The following is a 23,358-nucleotide window of genomic DNA, read 5'->3' as shown; positions in this document are numbered from 1 at the left end:
GTAGGTTACAGTAATGTGAGTGTGGCTGGTGTGACCAAATTAGGCAGTAAATTAATTGAATAAATAAATATAAATAAATTACTTATGGAATTTTACACCAGACCCTGATGAGTGGCACAATTAAAAGCTTAAAACGGTCATCATTTTAGATTGATGTATCATTATGAATTATGCATTACAAGTTAATTCACTATATGTTTTTTAACATGTTTCTATAATCAATATTGTTTAAATAACCATGACACAAGACTGCAAAATCAAGAGTTTGTGTTTGTTTATTAGATTACTTTGTCAAATGCATCCACATGTAGTGCAGGAAACAGGTACCTTATCATCGTCTTTTGCTGTTTGTCCAACAAGAATGTGCGAGTTAAGTTTGCTTCCAACCTCATGAGTGTGAAGTCCTTTGATACTTGCGCTCAAGACTGTTTAGCCCAAGATGGAGCACTTGCATTAAAATGAATGGGAGAAATTGGAAAACGCAATATGGCGGATGTAAAATTGGAAGACCTGGCTCACAGGTAAAAGTGCCAATCACATCTTAGATACAGACATCGCCTGTCAATCAACTTCAGAATGTGAATGTGCAGTATCTAGACCAGCCAAAAAAATAGAATTTGGATCCATAGAAAATAGCCGTTTGAATTTTTTTTGAAAGGCCGTCAATGGGGAAAAATGCTCTTAAGCACCGGAGGGTGTAGTTCCTACATCTACCAGCAGGGGCTAAGGGGAACCTTCAAATTAGCAAATTCCTGCCCCTCATGTGCTATCTAATGGGGCTTTTCCACTGCATGGTACAACTCGACTCGACTCTGCTCGCTTTTTGTGAGTTTTCTACTGTGGATTGTACCTAGTACCTGGTACTTTTTAGTACACCTCGGTCAAGGTTCCAAGCGAGCCGAGCTGATACGAAATGTCACATCAAAACCCTGCAGATCACTAATTGTTCAGAGAGAATCTTCACTACCACTTAAAGTTAGCTACAGTGATAGCAGTATCATTTGTTCACGCGGCATTCAAATTGTAAAAAGAAATGGCTGTGTGCAAAACCACGCCGTGGTCAATAAATGAGGTGCAGACGTTCCTCTCATTAGAGTAGGGGAAAAGAAAAAAAATAAATACATGTAAATGTAAACTTTTAAAATGTAAAAGTGACTACAGAAACATCAAGGAAAAGTGGAAGTGGTTTGACCAAATGGACGCTATCTAGACCATTGAGCAATGGGAGGGAGATTGCCCTGGACTCCACGATGGAGGATGGTATGTTAAATCTATACTCTGCTTGAAAGCTTCACTTTATTTAGTTGACCAGCTACTGGAAAGCTTGCTTCTAAAACATCCAGGCCAATTTAACTGTTACACTTGTGTAAAATCACCATGCAACAACTGTTTTATGCAGCACAATGAGCTAGTAGCTAACAGCTAGCGGTCATGTTATTGTGTATTGTTTTGTGTCATGTTTAAATTGATGTCACGGCAGTAGAGGCAGCGCAAATATGACGATCAACCTATAATCCCACCCATGTTGAGGTGGCACTAAACAGCAGTGGAAAAACAAGCTCATAAAAGTAAAGTGTGTAGAGTCGAGTCGAACCAGTGGAACGTGGAGTGGAAAAGTGCCATTAGGGTCCATTCAAACTGAACTTGTTCTTGCAGTAAAAAAAGTTAAGCACAGGACAACAAATAAAATATAATGCATTTTTTTCGAAACGCATTCCTGTGTGAGAGACTGGATAAACAGAGAGATGCGGCAAAACATTCAAGAATGTCCATCTATTGTATGTTTAAATGTTTACAAACGGAGGCAACAATGTATTCGGTGTGAACGACACCTAAATGTTCTAGATCACGTTTAATTATCACAACTCATGGTTTCAATGTGTGACAGGGTGGAAGGCGGGGCCAAGTGGTGATTCTGCACACCCGGTCCCTTATCAGGCTAATTAAGCCTCTGAGAGTGATAAAGGGCGAAAGCGGATGGTGGTGTGACAGAGAGGGATCGTTTATGGGCAGCTGTCCATCATGTGTGTGTTTGTATCTTTTGTTTAAGTTTTTCATTAAAGTATTATTTATATTGTCAAGTCGGTTCTCGCCTCCTCCTTTCGCTTATATCCCTTTACACAATTATTTTAGTTTATCAGCTGGATTTCTTTTGGCATGACGTAGTTTTGATGTTACTTAAAAGTTTTTAATAATAATGTGCGTTGGCATACTTAACTAGGACAGCAGGCTAACAGCATTGCTGCTGAATTGGCTCTTTAAATATTTTTAATTTAGTTTGTCTAAGCGCACTCTTCTCCCATCATATGATCATCTTTTGATGAATTATTGCTGCCATGGTTACTAGAAAATGTACACAAACAATTACATTTACCATCTGCTTTCTGTGGGGGCTCATAAGAGTCAGGCAAATAAAGTTGTTTTGTGAAATAAGGTGCGATCTATAATTAAATATAATTATAAAAAGAGGTGTTTGCACAGAAATCAAATAACAACTGCATAATTTAAATACTAATGGGTTTAAAATACTGCATGCAAAAGTGGCGCAACTATTTTGTGAATTCACTCCATAGCTATTCATGAAGATGAATTGTTACGCAGCTTTACTGAAAGCTTCTGGCTTTGGACAGTCAGCACACAAGTTAAACTCAATATGAACCCATTTCGATATTTTGACTTGAGGCACATTTAGGTAATTGTAACTCTCTGTTAACCCTCATTTGGTGCTGTGTTTCACAGGGAGAGAGTGCAGATAAAACTGAATTTAATTCAATAGCAATAGTTGTTCTTATTAGTCTAGAAATATTGCCTTGAGAAAGTTATAATTATGTAAATGAGCACAAGTCAGTGTTATGGGAGAAGCATTTTATGTCTATTCACCTTTGTTTATCAAGGTCTTATTGGATGAGGTATTAAATGAAGAAGGCTTACAAAAGAGATTGTGTGTGTGTGCTCGTGTGTTTCTGTTGAGCTGTATTAATATAATTACCTCAGTATAAAAATAATAGAAGTCATTGGCATGCCCTCATAAAGATATGAATACCAACATGTGTCTGTTTGTGTGTATGTGTTTGTAGGTATGGCAAGTTCCTGAAGTTATTGAGAGTTGATTCCAAACAAGATCTGTGTCTTCTGCTTAAGCACCGTCAGGAGTTTCTTTCCCAGCAACGAGTCAATGTCACCTCTGAGCTCTGTATCCTATTCTTTGAGTTGTTTTTTATTGTAGTGGAAGCATTCTTACATTATGTCATCATTACATTTTAATGCTTATCAAATTATTAGTTAAAGGAATATGGAGAGGCAACTATAAGTAATTTGTAGGTTGATTCACCTGAAAGTGTAAACACTGGCTCTGTGGTACTTTCACAAAACTTTCATGCATCTTCACCAGCCTGGAAAATCTTTGGCGCAACTAATGATATGAGTTTGTGGGGGGTTTGGCTCACCTCTGAAAAAGGGGAAAACATTTTTGCTATAAACAGTTTATTAATTTTAATCATTGATTTGAATAAATTCATTTATATTTATACTGTATTGATTATTTGTTGGATCCCTCTGAAAATGTAGGCCCATTAGATTTTTTTAAACGCTTGATTCATAACAACAGGTTCCAATATATTTATTAAATGAAAAAAAATCTGATGCAATTAAAAAATGTTGATGGATTTCACCTGTTTGCTCACCTAAGAATCATATTTGGCCAAATTCCACTATCATGTAAGTCTAGCACATGCTTTATTTGTTGGTTTTAACATAACACAGTCATCGTGCTACCTCTCCAGCAATCTTAAATCATTTAGAAGCTGAGATCAAGTCTTATTACTTATTAACCTTTATAAATCACACATGATTTATGCATATGGCCCCAGATCTTCAATTCCCGTCCTACATGCAAATAAACACAGTTTACTTCTGTGAATATGTGAATATAGGGCAGTGAATTAAAAATATGTGATTGATTTGATTCCAAGTGACTTTGCCCAGTGCACTTGTGTGCATGTGTGCGTGTGTGTGTGTGTGTGTGTGCGTGTGTGTGTGTGTGCGCGCGCACTGTGTATTTTTCCACCTCTGGGTTTGTTGAAGGTAGGATATGTCCTTGCGCATTTTAGGCTGTGCTTATTGTCAGTGTTTAGTTTCAGTTTTGTTAACAATCTACATAAAAAAAATTATAATAATTGTTATATCTCTCCTTCAACAGGCTTCCATTTCAATGTTTGTTATTATTTACTGCGCAACCCGAGTCCTATGCAAATACTCGGAAGCAGCTGTTGTGTTTCCGCATTTTCCCCATGCTGACGTAGTGCTGTTTGGGAATAATGTTTACATATGTAGCTTGAGCAGCTAGATGCATTTACACTTGACCTTGTTTCATTAGGAATGCATCTCAAACCACCAGGTGGATTTGTACATGGATTTATACATGGAGTGGTGGTGGTGTAGTGGTCTAAACCACAGTACTGGTAAACTGGTTATCAGAAGGTTGTTGGTTCAAGCCCCACAGCCACCACCATTGTGTCCTTGAGCAAGGCACTTAACTCCAGGTTGCTCTGGGGGGATTGTCCCTGTAAGAAGGGCTCTGTAAAATTTACACTAGGTCTTTTCATTAACAGATCTGATCAGTAAAAGTGAATGAAGTGACCAAGTGTAAATACCCCCTTAAATACTTTTGTATATCTTGAGGTCCATGGACTGTATATAAACTATAATATAGATTAATTACTTTAAATGATCTCAAAAAACATGTTTGGACTTTCTTTAAAATAAATGTCACTTATTTTGTAGTTTTGGTATAAAATGCAATACAATTCATGCATTTTTAAATGTGGCTTAAGTGTCCAAATGTTTTTTGGGGTCACTGTATGGCGTTCTCGATATTGCTCTCTAGATATCGGTATCTTTATCAGCCATTGAAAATCCCAAATAGGTCGATCCTCTAACCTCTACTGAAGATTCCTTGTCCCATGTTCCAGCTTATTTTCAGGGTTGTTATCCTGGTCAAGACAGGTTTTCCTCCACAGTTCTCCTGCTCATGCATGGGCCGCTCACTCAGTCTGCTTTTGCGTTTCTTCCGTCTGCTGCCGTCTGCCTTCTTGTGGCCCCTGAGGCTGCACAGCTCTGTGAGTTACAGCCTTATCCATTAATACAAGCTTTGTTTTGCATTTCTAAGTCTTACTATCTTTCCCACTTGCTGTAGAATCCTTCTTTTTCATGCCAAACTTCATTACTTGCAGCTGGAGTAGACTGGAGCAACAAATTGCACACAAAACATACTAAAGTTCAAAAGTTCACCCAAAAATAAAAGTTCTATCATCATTTACTAACCCTCATGTTGTTTCAAACCCATTTGACTCTAGAGATGTTAGCAGAATGACAGCCTTATTCACTATTCACTTTCATTGGATCATTTGGATCATCATGAAAGTGAATGGTGACTGAGGCCGTCATTTCGTATGACTTCATATTACTTTTTGAGTTTCACAAAAAAGTCATATGGTTTTGAATCAAGATAAGGGTGAGCAAATGATGACAGAATTTGTATTTTTAGTGGAACTGTCCCTTTAAGCTTGGCCGCTGCTGGATATTTGTAAGCTAGTAACAGTTGCATCCCTCCCACGTTGAATAAACTGCTGGATTTATATGTATAAGGTCGTGTAGCTTCCATATCCTTATACCATAAACAAAATGGGGCATTTTGACCTGAGTTATCATTCCAATCTCCATTTGCATAGGAAGAGCCTTAATACTAGGAGGAAATGTTGAATACCATGATATTACTTGGGCAAAGTCATTATAGTGGAACCTATAAAATTTGAATGGAGCAATCTCTCTCTCGGAACAGCAGATGGTAAACAGAGCTCAGTTAATAGAGTTTCAGCTGTAAAAATATGTGGGGGAAATTATAATGCTCCACACACAGGAGTTTGTCTGATAACAGTTCCATATTTATGAGCTGTCAGAGTGGCAGTGCATGTAAATCAGTCAGCTGAGGACAGAGAATGAAAATAAAGAGAAGAGAAGACAATACTCCCATTTCCCATTGTCCCCACTTAACAGGAAGACACAGAGCCAAGCTAATGAAATGTCGGCTGTATCATTAGCATGGGTTTACTTTGATACCCTCATGCATGCAAAGTGGACCATAACAGATGTGATCTATTGTTGTCTGTGCTGACCAGCATCCTTAAAATAATTTTGCTGGATTAATTCAAGTTAAGCTCAATCGACAGCATGTGTGGCATAATATTGATTACCACAAAAATGTATTTTGACTTGACCCTCCTTTTTTTTTTTTTTTTTTTTTTTAAAGAAAAATCTGGGTTACAGTGAGGCACTTAAAATGGAAGTGAATTGGGGCCAGTCCATAAACATTTAAAAACTCATTATTTCAAAAGTATGGCCACAATACATAAACAATTTGCATGATAACATGATTTTAGTGTGATAAAAGTGCTTACTAACCTTTTCTTTGTGAAGTTATGGCCAATTTTACAACTTGTAATGTCAACAAACCCTAAAACGACTGTAAAATTAATTATTATTTAAAGAACTTTACAGTTCAAATAATTCACAAGTTTTATGTTTTTGTTTTTTTTTTAAACCCTCCTAAAATTGGCCCCACTTCTGTTGTATGTGCCTCATTTTAACCTTGAGTTTTGCTTTTTTTTAAGTAAAAAATTATTTACTCACCCTCATCCATTTTTGAAGTCGATGGTGATTTTTTATTTATTTTTTTCTAACTTTTCAATAGGTAAGAATAAAAAAAACTTCCATTAGAGTAGTCCATATGACTTGTTTTGCGCTGTATTCAAACTAAGTCTTCTAAACCATACAATAGCTTTAAGTGAGGAACATACTTTACATATAAGTTTTGATTCACTAAAATACATAATCGTCAGCTAGATTGCATTGGCTTATGAACACTTGAAATATAGCTCACAAGTCATATGGACTGCTTTTATGGTGTTATTATTCTATTTGGATATTGTTAGTAAAAATCACAGTCCACTTTCATGGTATGGAAAACAGCAGCTCTGACATTCTTCAAAATATCTCCTTTTTTGTTTCATGGAAGAAAGAAGAGCACACATTTTGAACGATTAACATGAATGTGAGGAAATTATGACAAAATGTTCTTATTTGGGTGTATTATCCCTTTATCTATTAACTAATAATATTAATGTTTTTTTTTTTGTATTACAGGTGCACCTCCCTTTAGAGATTGCCCAGGCAGGCATTCATCCGATCTAGTCTTGCACAGAGGAAAAAGCACAATTCAAGGTACATTCACATTTCAAATTAAATCAAAAGTATTGAGTGAACTATCCCTTTAAATCTTGGTTGTATACATTTTACCACTCATCCAACTGACTTTATTCACAATTATCATTACTGAATGGTGCTGATATCTTGTTGTTCACCTCATCACTTGCTGCAATATAACAAAAGCCAGAAATCTTTGTGGGAGCCGCATTTCTGACGTTGTGAATCGTGATTGCTGAGTGAACTGTGTTACTGCCAGAGTTGAAATGTAAAGATTCAAGGGCATTCTACTGTGACATGGATGATTGAGAATCTTCCTAGATGAATGCAGTGATTACTCAGTGATACACTCTCTCTATCTTGGGTTTATACATATGATCTCAAAACTTTGCATCAAATTTAGTCAAATATGACCTTTTCCAGCAGTCAAGGACAAGCTTATCGAAGCCTAACTGTACTTCCTGCATTCAGTGGATTTTATTTTTGTATTCTTCATCTTTTTTGCTCTATTGATAGGCCTCGAATTCCACTGACAAAACGAAAAAAAATATTTCTATGTGAATTTGGTACCTGGCAATTGAGTGGGCCTACTGCCGTGTAAAATCAGAGGAAAGCAGAAAGAAGGTTTCAGAGATCTGTAGCATCGGTTTACACTTTGTTTACCTTGTTGTTCATACATTATACATTAGACTCTCAGACTAACAGCAGAAGACTGCTTTAATTGTCTCTGTCTGGTACTTTGGCAAGACATTCAGTTAGATATGTTGTGTGTTGTATGATATCCAGTATCTTGTTAAACTCAATTACCCTAAAGAGAGCTGCCACTTTGTTGTAGTAATTGCACATTAATAACATTTATCACAGATAAAAAAATATATACACTCTCTGACAAGAAAATAATTTATGCCAAAGTGCATACTGAACTATTAAACTGCTAAAGGGTTTAATCAATACATACACAGCTGAATAAAATGCAAATTACAGTACCTCAGTCCAACAATAACTACAACATATCAATCTCCAAGACTTGTAGAAACTAGTTTTGTAACCAGAAACTGAAGGAAAGAAGATTTTCTATTTTAAATTGAGTGTCACCTCCATCATAGAGGGCACCCTTGTCTGTGCACTCGGGAGAGTGTTTAGCATTTTAGACAAAACCAAGGCGAGTGTCTGAAAGACACAGATGCTGTATAGACTGTCTAGTGGAATGGCCTGAATGTACAGGAGGAAGGTATGCCAATATCGGAACACATCTGTGATACTGCAGAATAATTGAATAGCTTCTGAGGAGCTTCTGAAACAAAGCAGATGTTCTATCAGAAGCCTATGGATAAAAGTGAATTCTGCATACTATAATTCAAGAGCAAAGATGCATGTGACAGAGATTTCTGTATGTGAGATCCAAGACTAAACATTAACTCAACATTTATAGTGATTTGTGAGCCAGTGTTGCCATGTCGTAAGCCTATTGATCAGGACGTTCAAACAAACGGAGCATCATTCTGCCACATAGCCATATATTATTTAGTATTTACACTATTTTAACATCAAACTAATTACAAACATCACCTTTTAAGTATAATTCTAACAGTAAGTTTGCGATTGACTGGATCAGATCACAGTCAAGGGGGTATTTGTAGATTATTTTTCCAGCATCTTATACTGATTAATTTTAACAATGTATGATCTAAACTTTATAAATTTTTCTCATATGTTCTTTCTTGCTCTCTCTCTCCTTTCCCTGCTCTGTCTCTGTATGTCTGTCTCTCTCTCCCTCCATTTGTTTTGCAGATTTGTATTCAGTGGCTTGGCCAGTGTTTCTGGAACTGCCTGGACTGGCCTGAGATCTGTCAGTGTGTGACTACATGCGTCCTCATGGGACCAGATTACCAGGTTTATATGTGTATCGCTGCCCTCCGACACCTACAGCAGGATATCCTGTAGTACACACAGACGCAGGACCAGCAGGTCTTTCTTAAGGTGCAATAAGCTCGAAATTAACAGACACTATATGGCCAAAAGTATTTGGACACAAGACCAGCACACTCATATGTGCTTCTTTAAAGGAATAGTGTGGGGATAAAGGGATGATAAGGAGGACACGAAGGCGAGTTAATCCACTCACAGGTAAGACTCTTAATTTTCTTCCTTCAATACAGTTGTTGCACTCTTCTTGGTGCTTTTCGTTTGTTCAGTTTGCATATAGTCACTCCCAAAATAACCACTCCCAATATAACTCTTTAATAGTTCAAAACACTCAATAGGTAACCAGGCCAACTCTACACACTCGCGTCACTTTCTCTGTCTCTGTCTTCTGCTCGTGGCTTGGGTGGTTTTATCTGCTCTCCCCATGCTCACTGGAATTAGAGACAGGTGTTACTCATAATTTAGCTCAGGTGCAAGTGCCCTTACCGCTTTCTCTCTCACCGGAGGAGCACTTGACCACGCCCCCGCTGCCACATATAGTTCACCCAAAAATTTTTTATTCTGTCATCACTTACTCACTTTCATGTCATTTCAAACCCATTTGACTGTGGAACAGAAAAGGAGATATTAGGCAGAATGTTAGCCTCAGTTACCATTCACTTTTATTGTATGGAAAAGACTGACATTCTGTTGTGTTCTATTGAAGGTTTGGAACAACATGAGGGTAAATGATGACATTATTTTTCTTTTTAAGTGAACCATCACTTTGACTATGGACATAAGGGCTGTCAATAGTGCTGAGAAAATAAATTGAAATTTTTCACTGAAATATTACCAAAATTCAAATTATATTAGAGTTTTAATGACATTTCTTTTCAGATAGGGGGAAAAACCTAGAAATCATCTTATTTTTAAATTGACAATGTCTCCTACTTCCACAAGAGGGTGCAGTAAATCAATATAAACCAATCAGCACCATGCTGTAGGGACTGTTTATTGCAAAGAACATTTTTAGTTATTAACAAATGTGCGTAAATGATAAAGTCAAAAGATTTAGCCAGTTTTTATTCTAAAATTCTACGTAAAAAAATTAAATGAGAAAATAAACATTTCAATAGAGGGTTCTATTTTAACAGTGTTGCACAGTAGCCTATACCATGCCATAGTACTGCCAGAGATCTTCTATACCAAGATAACAATCTCCGTGCTTTTACCATAGGAGAGAGCGTTAGAGTCACCTAGAGTGTTACAACAGTAAATCACAAAATTGAGCATTCTAATGTGCATTTTTATCTTAAATTAGACAAAGATTCAAATTCCAAATTCACAATGTTTAATGAGAAATTGACCAAATGTCTTTTTTTTTTTTTTTCATTTTAAATAGTACATCTATCGTTTGTGCAATGTTTTGCTTGAAAAGCATGTTTGTGATATCTTTGTGCCAAGTCATTTTTCAAATTTGGATAGCGCTTTTCACAACACACTGTAATTTCAAAGCAGCTTTACAGAAAATTATGCTATAAGAGAAAATGAAGCTGAAATACTGTATCTGTAAAGTCTTGGAGTCATCATTGTTCATCAGCTTTGTTTAAAATATATTGTACTCGGTTAGACATTTTGTTATATAAATGTAAAAATATTGTTATGCTATATATTTTAAGTGTGGCCTAAGTGTTCAAATACTTTTTGGGACCACTGCACTTTATATATGCACTGACATGCAGCCTTTTACAGCCACTAGCATACAGTACCTTTTTGGGCAAATACAGAGGCAGTATTGTTTTAAGGGAGCACTGTGTGCAGTGTACGGGTTCATGCCAGGGAGCATGACTGCAGTAAATCTGTTGTCCTTGTTTCATCCATAAAAGTTAAACTTTTCAGTGTGTGTGTGTGTGCGTGCTGTCGTTCACAGTGTTATCATAACAACAGAAAAACCATTCAGACAATTCCTGAAATGTTTAAGGATGTGTTCATATCCAATACTACAGACCATATCTACATACATTTCATCTAAATTAATGATTGGAATGGAAATTATTTGTAACAATGCCTCTTAATGTCATGCTGAAGTTGAATGCAGGGGAAGATATAGCTGAAATAAAAACTCAACCAAAGCAATCCTTTATTTGCAGGATTTCAAAAGCAGTTTTCTGTCAGTACTGTACACTTTGAACACTTTGAAAGCCATGACGCAGTGTGCCTTCAAAGCAGCAGAACCTTTTTTCTCTCTCTCTCTCTCTCTGTCAGTAACAATAGGCAGTGAACGCGTTTTAATGTCTTTAGATAACAGGTACTTCTAATTAAATTGTAATTTTATTGTTTCATATTAACAATAATGTGTGTTCTTTTTTAACTTTGGTTTAGCTTAAGGGAAAATATCAGGCCATTTTTAATTTGTCCTAATTGTTCTTCCTAATAGCTCTGATGTTTGATGTTATTGTTGTTTTGTTACTTCGCAGCTGTCACCCATGGTTTTGACATATTCAAATACAGATTATTCTGGATATTGGGTTAATTCAGGTATATTGGCCAGTCCGGCCCCGATCGGCCCCAAAGTGTGTCGGTCCACTGGGAAAATGCCTGGTATGCCAGATTACCAGTCCAGCCCTGCCTCTGCTGAAGCTCTCAAATCGAATTCATGCTTATTCAGATTTTAATTCACTGACATGTGTCACACCCTAGGTTCGACATCAAAGTTACCAAAAACAACATGTTTTGTATTCGATAATGACAGGCCAAGTTTGAAAACCGAATGCAAGCCATATACTGTACTATTCTTTCTGGAGCTCAATAGCCCCTGGAGCTTTCGTTGTTTGGGACAGAGCATTATGAGCATCAAAACATCTCCTTTGTGCTCCATTAAAGTCAGTAATACAGGTTCTAATAGCCATGAGGTTGAATAATTGATGCCAGAATAAAACATTTTGGGTGAACTACTGTATTACTTAAAGTTAACCAAGTTAAATTATATCTCATCTAATTACAGATCACTTCTAGCAACAGCTAACTATAACGGGGTTTGTGAAGTAACAGAATACTTTTAATGTGTTACGTAATCAGGATACCAAAAAATGTGTAACTGTACTCTATTACAGTTACATAAATAACAATGTAATCAGATTACAGTTACATTTGGTAAGAATTGGGATTAGTATCAGGATTATACATTTGAATTTAGAATTAAAGAAACAAAAGATCATCCAAACATAAAATTACATGGACCATTACTTGCCTGTGCTGTAATGTGATTTGTGCATCATTGACGGCACATTGGTACATCACTTATTTATTATTACAGCATAGGACTGGGTGATAAAATGATATCAATATTTATCACGATAAAAAAACTCCATGATATTGATGATAAGCTTTTGAGTAATTTTCGATATTTAGCCTGTGTTCTACATCTAGACATGCATGTTGCTAAAAACACTAGCAGTTTGGCTTTCTTATCATATGTTTTCACTGGCGCGTGGTAAGCGAATGTGAGAGAGCGCTTTCAATTCCTTCCTATGGAAGCCGAGCATCAAGCTCGCAAGGTGGATTGTAAATTTGACAGCTGTGCGGGGCAAGCGGTTCCCTAGCGTTGGGAGTGGCTTTGTGTGGATTTCTTCCACGTCAGTGGAAACGCAGCCGCAGACTGTATGGAGTTTCTACAGCCCCCGTTACGCTGGTCACCGCGTTCCAGATCTCAGATTGATTCCATCTTGACTGCAAGGCATCATTACAATGGTTACGCCCTCTCAGTTCAAAGTGACCAAGTCTGTCAAGCTCCAAAAAAAACACCATTAAAGTAGCCCATATGACTTTTGTACTATATTCCAAGTCTTATGAAGTCATACAATAGATTTGAGTGAGGAACCGAACAAAATCATTCACTGAAAATCTCTCTGACTGGACATGTGGCATGAGAAATCAATGGTGTTTAGTAGAGGTGTAACGGTTTAACGTGGGATGACATCGTGGTTCAAATATGTGATGATACCCATCTTGGAGACTGGACTTTTTTATTATTATTTTAACATCTGGTCTATCAGTACACGCAACGTCCTACGCCTACATAACGCGGGCATACAAATGGAAATCTCTTCATTGCACACAAGGAGCTCTAAAATACAATTGCACACTAGTAGGCATAGGTGTTGTAGGATGAGTTCAGCTGAAACACCAGTTCAGCAGCGGGAGAGAGACGTGCCTTTTCAGCACAAGAGACTGAATGTCCGTTTGAAGCATGAGACTGATCTGCTCTAACTGCACCAGGGAAAATAAAGTTTACAGAGGTTTAATTATAGTGCCATATTAATAAATCTACTATATGCAGTAAAATGCTGAGTATTAGGTAGGCTATAATAATGCTATGGAGGAATATAATCCCTAAATCAAATGTCATGTCTGATTTGATTTCATCATTTTTAAATTATTATAATTTAACTGGATTAGCATGCACTTCCATTAAATATGTTTTTTTGAAAAGAATATTTAGATAAAAGAATATGTATTAAAGAATCAGAGACAATATCAGGGTTCCCACGCATCCCGGAAAACCTGGAATTTTGCAATGCAGTTTTCCAGTCATGGAAAAAATCATGGAAAATTTGAAATATACCTAAATGTCTTGTAAAAATAATGATTTGTAGCTACTGGAAAGTCTTAATATAACCATTTGACTGTGTTGCTAGCAAGGTTTCTTTTACAAGCACAAACATTTAAATAAACAACTTTGTATAGTTTTTTCACTGATGGCGGCTGCGCATTGTGAAACAGCATCAGTAGTTAAGGGTGCTTAAACCCTCATGATTGATTAGAGCAGCAGCCAATCGTGGTGCAACCGAGGCAGATCTCTTGATTGGTTACAGCTACGACCAATCGCGTGCTTTGCTTCAGCGGCGCAAGCAAAGTAAGAAGCAGCATTTGTGAAACTTGTCATTCATAAACACACTGACACTAAATGATCTGGTACTTGTACCGACGGAATGAATGAGAGGGGCATGTTGTTCGTTTAGCATCGGCATGTTAGTTTGTTGTTCGTTCAGCATCGGCATGTGAGTCTACCTTGTTCATCATGGAGAGTAGAAGGACAAAAATGTGTAAATTAATGTGTAAAAGTGACTGATGTTTCTGCACGTTGAGGGGATGTCACATGACTTGTGTCAGAGCTGTCAAATACATTGAAGTCTATTGAGTGACACGTCAGCACAACCTTGGCTCCAACTTGGCTTCACACACGTTTTGCCTCACAATTGATGTCTTTGAGAGTACAAAGCTACATTAAATATTTTAAAATGGTTGAAATTTATGTAGAGATGCTGAACGTCTCATAATTTCCCTCTTCGTCCTTCCGACGTACCATTCTCTTTGAAATCAATGCATTCGCAGCATTCTCTGACGCAGCATAACCTCTAGTCAGTGTGTAGGCGCCCTAATGTGGAGGACAAAGCACTGTTATTATGCCATTATTGTTGTCTTTTCTGATAAAAGACATGTTCAGCCGTTTAAATACAGTAGAAAAATGATACAGTACATCTTTGTTTTTATGCTTAAACATTCTACTGAAGTCAGTAGATTTGACATGCTTTGAATAATATAGAAGGTTATTGATACTCATTATTATTATTATTATTATAAAAATTGTTTGCCATGAAGCATTCTGCTTATCTGGAGGTAAGAAACAAAAACACACAGAAATGGCAAAATAAAAGCTTGATTTAAATGGACACGTGTTTTTGCTTATATATTACACTTGTTGGGTGCATAAAATGGCCTGGAAAATTGTGGCTTGATAAGAGTGGGAACCCTGAATATTATTTTAAATGTTTTTAATTTCCATTTGGTGTCACATTGCCCTGTTCTGGGCTGATTTTCTCCTGACAAAATTTCTCCTTTTGTGTTCCATGGAAAAAAAATAACAGCACATGGGTTTGGAACTACATGAGGGTTAGTAAATGGTAAATGGTTTCTTTAATAGACTTGTTCTCACTTTTTCCAATGTTTTTCATGTGTTAGCTTCATTAACATAATCAGTGGCCAGGAAGAGGGATACAGAGCATCCATTAGCACATCAATTGACTGTCGAGACTCCCTGAGTTAATGGCTTTAAGCACTGAAAAAAATAATTCGGTCACTGAGAAGAACTGACAAGCTGATCTGGACTTTTTTTTAATCACACTCAGCTGCATAACATCACAAATGCTGATTAAAATAGTGATTCTGTCAGAAATAATAAAAAAGCAACTAATGATGGATAAAAATAATCTTGATGGACATTTTTCAGTTTTGGTTCATTTTAAAATATAACCTCAAGAAAGCCAACTGAACCATGAAGAATCCATTGATCATAATATAATGTCGGAGTTGTACTTGCTCTATTTGATATTTTTATTCCCATCAAAAATCAAATATGGCATGTTCTGAAGGCCTACATCAATATCAGCAGTCTCTTATTCCCTTTCTAAGGAAGCTGTATATAGAGGCTGCATCAGTTTGACAGACCATCATTAGCACATAGATGCAATCTCACCCTTGCCATCTATCACACAGTGAATAATGAATTAGATCATTAGAGAGGTGTCTTTTTTCTTCTCAACAACTGCTAAATATTACATAGTGTTTACCCAGTAGTAGGAGGAAGGGCCAGTTATAATTTTATGTTGAAACGTTTCTTCAAAGTGTAGATTTTTCACTCTTTCTCTGTTGCACTTCAAGAAGTTTAGTTAAATAAGTCCCCATGCATCCTTTTGATTTGTGTATGTCATAATAAAAATACTGCATTAAACTCAGTTGTGTGTCATCGGTTGATTCAGTCATTGTGTAATCATAACAAACCTTTTCGCATTAATCAGGTTAATTATTTAATGACTCGTTGTTAGCCAACAGTCTTCTGAAAAAAAGCTGAACTGTTGTCTTGTGTTCACTTGTTGTAAATTGATAGTAGCAACCTTTTTTGTGACATGGATTTTGATGATGTATCTAACAGACCAAAATGGCAGGATAATTAGAAAAGGCTAATTATGGATAATTAAACTGATTAAGCTATAATTAAGGACCATCTGTCTCTGTATTTGGCTTAAGGATTGCATTAGCATGATTTTTTTCTGGTAAATAAATATACTTTATTCTCCTTCATATTAATTTATTCCCAGTTATAACAGCAAATTCGACTTCCTGAAAAATCTGCTGTGAGATTTATTTAAGGCCAAGCTAAGCAGTTTTTCTTCACATTGAATGCGTTTACATGCACGCTCTTACAACAATTATGCTTTTAAAAAGCCAACAATGGCTGTGTCTCATTTGGAAGGATGCATCCTCTGGAGGTCGCATTTGTCGGCCGCATCATCGAGGCTGTCTCGTTTAATTTTTTTTTTATTGGGAATGCAAAAAAGGTTAACAAGGTTGCTTTAACCCCTCTTTGTAAGTCCCGCATTCTCGCACACCAATTGGTCGATTATAAGAGGCTTGCAGCAGCTATTGGCCAAATTCCTGCCTGTCAATCTCTCAGCGAACACACAAAGCGCAGTTGTATTCGGCATCATACAGTTGCTTGACAGTAGCAGCAAATGACAGCTGAGTGGAAACACTCACCCTAACAAAAGTGCAAATTTACAGAAGATTTGCTCCAAAGAATTCCCATGCTTTCATCCAGGTCGAGATCCATGGGAAGCAGAATGTATGACATGTAAAGCTGGCACTTATGTGTCAGTTGCTAATAAAGGTGCAAGTGATTTAGAAGCACACATTAGCTCTGCGAAGCATAAAGGTTCAGCAAAAGGTGAAAGTTCATCAGGTAAATTAACAGACTACTTTTTACGACCAGGTAAAATTGTTATCACATTACTTCATTTTCCATGGCCATTCAAAATAATAGTAATAGTAAATGAAGGTACACTCATGGCATCAAATATTTTATTTTAGTACATGGACATTCAAAAGAATGTTGGAAATATGTTATGCTAATATAGTGTATTTTTCACTGTATTAAAGTATACATAGCACTGTTGAACCCTATTGTTCCACCCCCCGGTGAAAAAAATGGTGTCCTCTTTTTGGAAAGCCAGAATATGGACACCCTAGTTAACATGTTTTTAGTGTGATTAAATAGCTTATTAACATATTCTGTGTAAAGTTTATCCAATTTTACAACTTTGTTGCCAAAATGATGTAACACAGTAAACCCTAAAACACAAAAACGACCATAAAACAATGTCAGCTTTACAGCTCAAATAATACACAAGTTTTAACAGAAGAATTAATGTAAATGCTTTTGTAAAATAAGCTTCACATTTCTGCCTTTAACTCTTCAAAACATTGGCCCCATTCACTTCAATTGTATGTACCTTGATTTTTACAACTTTTTTTCTTCTTTTAAAAGAAAAGGAGGGACGAGTAGCCATATTTTTGGAGGGTAATCAACATTATGTCACAAAAGCTGTCGATTAAGCTGAACTTGTATTGAAACCAGTATATTCCTTTAAACCGATCAGCACTTATTGATCTCTATGATTTAAATACATGGAAATACCTTTTATGCCATTCTTAGTGGCAAATCCAGTGTTGTGCACATATCTGTTAATACATTAAAAGCAGAGAATAACCTGATGATTTCAAGTCTCATGTAACCCCCCAGCCTGGTCAAGCTACTCTAATTGCCAGAGGGGTTTAGAGGGGTTTTGGTCAGTTGTTCAGACTGGGATACCAACTGGCTGACCAGCTGCACATAACTTGGCAAAGCTGAGAGGCAAGCTAGACCAGCTTAAACCAACTAAGGCTTGTTTAAACTGTTTTTCTTTTCACTAAGGTACTGTGCATTGATGGACAAACAATCGATTTGAGGGTCTTTGAAGAAGATATCACAAGCATTATCTATCTCTATTAAACTCGACAATCTCAAGGGCTTAGGGGATGAAACCATTTTCTTTCTGTATCCATTCTAATGTGGTCTGATTAGCCCGTGATTAGAATTTAAGACTTCAGATCTCCCTTTTCACTATCTGAAAGCTCAATAGCATCAATGATGGCCTGATGGTTGGTTCCTTATGCAAGTGGTTGAGATGGAAGAAAGTCGATTCTTGGTCCTCCTGGAATTGAGAATGCTTATGGTGAAAGCAGACTCTAAAGAGAGTCAAAGTCTGCAGACTTTGAACATAAAAGAGATTTACTTTCTTCAAGGAAGAAACTGAAGAAAGTAGGCAGGGGTGGAAAGAGTATTGAAAAATCCTACTCAAGTAGAAGTACTGTTACTTCCTAAAAAATTTAGTATGAGTAAAATTAGCTGTCCTAAAAACTACTCAAGAGTAAAAGAGTAGCTCATTTAAAAGTACTCATAAGTAGTGAGTTGTAGCAAAACCTGTAATGAACACTGTATGCCAACGTTTAAAATACATCACTTATCTAAAAATATAAAAAATAAAAAATATATTATAATTAATATTATTAAAAAATATCAATGTTTAATTCTATTACATTAATACTTTTAAAGCTCCTCAAGTTATTCAGCCAAAAGTAGTGAGCTGTTTTCTCATTTCCTTGTTATTGTTGTTTGATTTATAGCCTTTATATGATATATAGCCTACTAGACACTGCTTAATTCACGTACATGTATACTTCAAGTCTGACATTTTGATAAAAATATGCTTTTTGTCCTACTGTTTAAAGTTCACTTTAGACATAAACAACTGCACTTACATTAATTCCTCAACAAGACTTATAGACTTACTTGAATTATAAAGTGTATTTGATAATTTAGGCTCGTAATGGCATTTGCGTTCTCGGAGCACACGCGCATGTAAACGTTAACTGCCTGTCAATCAAACAGTGCGCAGTAAGAGACATCAGGAAATAAAAAGTCAATGTTTTATATTTTCATATAGGCTAAATATAGAACACTACTCCAAAGTTTGATAGAGAACATTTCTCTTTTTTCCGATAAACATCAATATCATTTTAATCTCTCACAGCAGCCAAAACATCTCAGTGATAGATAGTTAAATTACAGGCTACCTTATAGACACAGTAAGCATTTAGTAAGCAGAAATATGAAATTTACCTCAATATGTTTCCTCAAATAAACTCACATGACACAGTCAAGGCCTTTGTCACTGCGAAAATCCCTTTTAGGTGCAGCGGCTGCAGCCGTGATGTTCAGGTGTTGAACTGTGTTTGAGGCAGTCCACATCCATTACAGATGCCGCCAAATCTGCAGCTGCTGTTCAAATTTGTTATGTGTGATTTGATTTGATGGGAGTCACGAGACTCTCCTAGCCAGTCCTAGATAAAAATTCATTCAGGACAGGGAAGTAGCGAGCACAGACGGTGGGAAAATAGCACCGCAAAAGTACAGTTACAGCACTTAAAATTTACTCAAGTAAAAGTATAACAAATTTTAAACTACTTATAAACGTACAATTTTTGGGAAAAAGTAGTTAATTACAGGAACGTGAGTATTTGTAATTCATTACTTTGCACCCCTGAAAGTATAGACAGAGAACAGGCCGAGAGGCAGAAGATTACCACATAGACTCAACACATCCATCTCCTGGCACACAAAAAGTAGCCAATAATTTACAACAGACACTATGTATTGTTCATTTTCTTCCTCAATCAAGTTGGAACCCGACTCCCATTAATAACATTCTGTTGCTGAGCATCTGAATTGTATCGCTGCTCTGCAGTTCTACCACAGCTTGGCTCCTATTGTACTGGGAGATTGTTTCTTTACAGCAATTCTTTTGCCGCCGATTTAATCCATAATGATATCATCAGCACAATTCCCCTCAGGCCCACCTGACGAGACCATCAGGTTAATTGCAAAAGTATCATTAGCATTATCGTGGAACCAGTCCGTTTGCAATAACAGAAACACAATACTTACCAGAGCACAGAGGGAGTCTAATGATTCAAATATGAGAGTGTGATGATGAACTAGTGTTGATAACCCAGGCAAAGTGGCATTGTTCACGAACATGTCTCCTCGCCACAGGAACACAGATCCCAGATAGTGTTCAAGTGAAGTTATTATGCCAGAAGTGTACGCCAAAGCCAAGGAGGAGTCAGGGAGGTGAGGCTTTTTTATTTAGACTGTGTGACATGTTAACCAATGCACTTTGATCCCTACAGAGGTCCTCCGGAGGACAGAGAAGAACATTGGACACTCAGTCAGCTTTAGAAAGGTGAGTGGATCAGTAGTGCATAAATTTATCTGTCAGGTGTGGTCTCACTGGTGTCATTAAAGCTGTGTTGAAACTTACTGTTGCAGATGCAAAATCCGTCTCACAATAGACCCTTTGAAAATGGACAACACCATTGTCTTTCCATCAGACCCTATGAAAATGGACATTGATACAAGTTAAGCTTTTTAAATAAATACAATTTTATATATATATAAAAGGAGGGGCAAGAAAATGGACAACACAGACAACACAGTGATCTTTACATTGGACCCTATGAAAATAGACATTGCTGTCCTCACAATAATTATATGTGTATGTGTTAACATGATTTTAGTGTGATACAGTCAGGAATTTACTGGGTTACAGCTTTTGCCAGATTACAGGGTTTACCCGTGACATGACCACAAAGTTGTAGTATTGGCTATAACGTTACACAATTTGTATGAGATTTGATCATACTAAAATCATGTTAACATGTATATTGTTTGTCTTGTGGCTATGTTTTTGAATGTGTATTTTAACAGCGTTATCAATTTTGTCCAGTTTCGAAGGGTCCAATGTGACATGGCCATTATCTAATTTCGAAGGGTCCATTTTGAGGTTGCTGTTGTCCATTTTTGAAGGGTCGACCATGCAAACAGCATTATCCATATATTGTTTGTCTTGTGGCTACACTAAATTCAAAGCTCGAAGCAATAAAAGACAGAACACACACTTTTGGAGTTCCAGAGAGACTCGGGAAACACAAGATTCTGTCCTCCGATATAAACCAGTTTGCTACACTTGATGTACACTCATCAGATCATGTCACATCATGATCATTGTTCAGCAAACAGCATCTTAAAAAGGACAGTGCTTAATCCAGGAACATTCTACACTAAGTCACAGTACTTTACCTATTTAACCTTCTAAAATTTACAGAATGCATTTAAATCCATGATTTATACAATACCTAGACTTGCTAGGTAATTCTGACAATTGCTTTGAACTGTGGTAACTTGTATAACTGACAAATTAATGATTATAGCCTGATATACCTCTTTAAAATGTGTGTTATGTTTTATCTATGTTGTATAACCAATTAATTAACCAGTATGATTTGTAACCAGGGATTTTCATGTTTTGTTACCTACACGTACAAATATTAATGAAAGAATGTCAAATTTGGTATGCAAACGCTCGCTTAGTTACATGGAGGAAGCTGATGACAACGAATATCATGTCTCTTGTACCATTCTCAAGATATAAAATTTCATGATTAAATATGCACTATTTTTGAGTGGGAGATTTGTAAGAATCTGAAACATAGGACCATAAATCAACTGTTGGAAAAAATAAGGACAGCCCAATTGACCATGTGACTGAAAAGTCAATTCTGATACTGACACCTTTGGGGATGCAGCCAATTTCAGTTAAAGCAATAAAGTTTGTCTGTATTCAAAGGTGATTGACAGTAGTTTATTTTGATAAATAATCTCATCCCTGTTTCTAAAAGATTTTGCTTCAAAGTTGTATCTAAATATGTGTGATATTATTTTCAATAAGCCATGAGAATGAATCATAATTCACTTATTAAAGCTAATTCCTTGCAGTAGAAATTATGAGCGGATACAACGAGACGTTGTATTACGACTTTAATGGTGGAGAATTTATTCAGACAAATAATCTAGTTATTTGTCATTCATCTAATTTATAATTGTTGTCATCAACCCCTAAATATCCTACATCTGTCAACCACCCACAACACTCTGGCATAGAATTTCACACAGGAAAGCACCACTCAAAATGTAAAAAAAAAGAAAACATTTTATGAAACTGTATTATTGTATTTTGTGGTACAAATATGATTGTATCTGAATGTCCACCATGTTACTCTAGTCAAAAATCAGCATGTTTACTTATCCATTTACAGCAAAACAGATCCAGAAACAAACACCTAGGGTGTGTTTTGATTGGATTACCATCTGCTAGAACCAAATGAACTTTTGTCAGGAAAGATGCCAACTGTCACATCACCATTAAATGGTTTCATAAGTTGTGCTACTTTTATGTTCACCACACAGATAGTGATGCATTATGTAAAACCATCGCCCATAATAGACACTTTAAAAGAAGGCAGGAGACACAATAAAAAAATCTTTCAGCTGTCCATGCAATGTGATTGCACGTTTATTCACTCAACACCCACTATTCCATTTGGCTAGTTATTTTGGTTTCATTGCCCTGTTTCCTTTTTCATTAAGTGGTGCATACCATTTTATATCAAATTGACAATAAAATAATCTGTTCATGTCTATGGGAAAGGGGTGACTGTTATATATTAGCATGCAATATTGATTAGAAATAGGAATGCTTTTGTTTTATGATTACAGGTTTAAAATAGCAGGTTTCAGCCTGACAGTATTTTGAAGTACTGAAAAAATATTATTTTCTGGCCAATTAGACAAGCTTGATCAATTTCAGTGGGCACTGTCTGTAATTTATCATTCTCATGCTTGGGAAAGATGGAGGACAATGTCTTGTGAGTCCATTTTGAGGACAGTGGTGGCCATTTTGTCTATTTTCAAAGGTTCCATAGTGGAGGTAGCATTTGCGAGGAAGGCATTGTCCATTTAGTCCATTTTTAAAGTACCATTGTTAGGATGTGTTTGTGCATTTTGTCTATTTCTGAAAAGTTAGTATCCGAAGTGTTTTTGAGTTTGCTGTTGTCCATTTTTGAATGTTCCGATATGAGGACAGCATTGTCTGTTTTCAAAGGGAAGACCATGCAGACAGCATTATCCATTTTGTCCATGTTCAAAGGGTCCATTCTGTCCAATATCAAAGGATCCATTATGACCTTGCCGTTATCCATTTATGAAGGATCCATTTTGAGGTTGCCTTTGTCAATTTTCGAAGGTTCCATTGTGAGGACAGCACTGTTCAATTTCAAAGGGTCCACTGTGTGGACAGCTTCATCTATTTTGTCCATGTTTAAAGGGTCTATTATGAGGATGGTGTTGTCCATTTT

General features: G+C 36.5%; 1 protein-coding gene and 1 pseudogene across 3 annotated transcripts in view; both read left to right on the top strand.

Moving 5' to 3' along the window:
• The window catches only part of LOC127622451 (protein broad-minded-like), a 53,234-nt pseudogene extending 44,130 nt beyond the window's left edge, over positions 1-9,104 (top strand).
• The window catches only part of LOC127621553 (potassium/sodium hyperpolarization-activated cyclic nucleotide-gated channel 2), a 38,486-nt gene continuing 19,172 nt past the window's right edge, over positions 4,045-23,358 (top strand). The window contains exons 1-5 of one of the 3 annotated variants that reach the window (XM_052095203.1): positions 4,045-4,083; positions 7,201-7,278; positions 9,052-9,240; positions 9,327-9,387; positions 20,296-20,348. The gene's annotated coding sequence lies outside the window, so the exon portion shown is untranslated. Of the gene's footprint in view, positions 4,084-4,595; positions 5,118-7,200; positions 7,279-9,051; positions 9,241-9,326; positions 9,388-20,295; positions 20,349-23,358 lie in introns of those variants that run through there. The other 2 variants (XM_052095204.1, XM_052095202.1) reach the window with 2 other exon arrangements.

The sequence above is a fragment of the Xyrauchen texanus genome, chromosome 28 (assembly GCF_025860055.1).
Source record: "Xyrauchen texanus isolate HMW12.3.18 chromosome 28, RBS_HiC_50CHRs, whole genome shotgun sequence".
Classification (NCBI taxonomy): Eukaryota; Metazoa; Chordata; class Actinopteri; order Cypriniformes; family Catostomidae; genus Xyrauchen; species Xyrauchen texanus.
Note: the sequence above shows the minus strand (reverse complement) of the source record. Positions and strands in the feature narration are given on the sequence as shown.